At 56.8% G+C, this 400-nt stretch overlaps 1 protein-coding gene across 1 annotated transcript in view; it reads right to left on the bottom strand.

Annotated features, from left to right (window-relative positions):
• Nucleotides 1-400, bottom strand: part of LOC131891205 (ankyrin repeat domain-containing protein 13C-like) — a gene marked incomplete at its 5' end in the record, with an annotated part of 17675 nt that overhangs the window by 15692 nt on the left and 1583 nt on the right.

The following is a 400-nucleotide window of genomic DNA, read 5'->3' as shown; positions in this document are numbered from 1 at the left end:
TGGGGCGTCCATGACTTGAGCCCGATCCCGGGCCTGATGGGCCGGTGACAATGGCTTATCCGAGCTGGAAAGCAGGCTGGCGTCCGGGTGAGCGATGATGTTGTCCTCGTTCTTGATCATAACGACGAGTCATTCAGATTCCGAAGGGAGAGCACCCAGAGCACCGAGAGCACCGAGAGCACCGGGAGCACCGGGAGCACCGGGAGCACCGGGAGCACCGGGAGCACCCGCCTATTCTTCCTCCTTCTCCTTAATCGTCGTGGATTGTCGTATTGTGGGCAGCCACTCTCCGAAGGAACTCAGGATGGATGGATGGATGAGTGAATGAGTGGACCATGGATGGACACCGACCAACCACCAGCCTTCACGGGGTTCAACTTTAATTCTACAAATCATTAAT

Source organism: Tigriopus californicus, chromosome 2 (genome assembly GCF_007210705.1).
Source record: "Tigriopus californicus strain San Diego chromosome 2, Tcal_SD_v2.1, whole genome shotgun sequence".
Taxonomy (NCBI): Eukaryota; Metazoa; Arthropoda; class Copepoda; order Harpacticoida; family Harpacticidae; genus Tigriopus; species Tigriopus californicus.
Note: the sequence above shows the minus strand (reverse complement) of the source record. Positions and strands in the feature narration are given on the sequence as shown.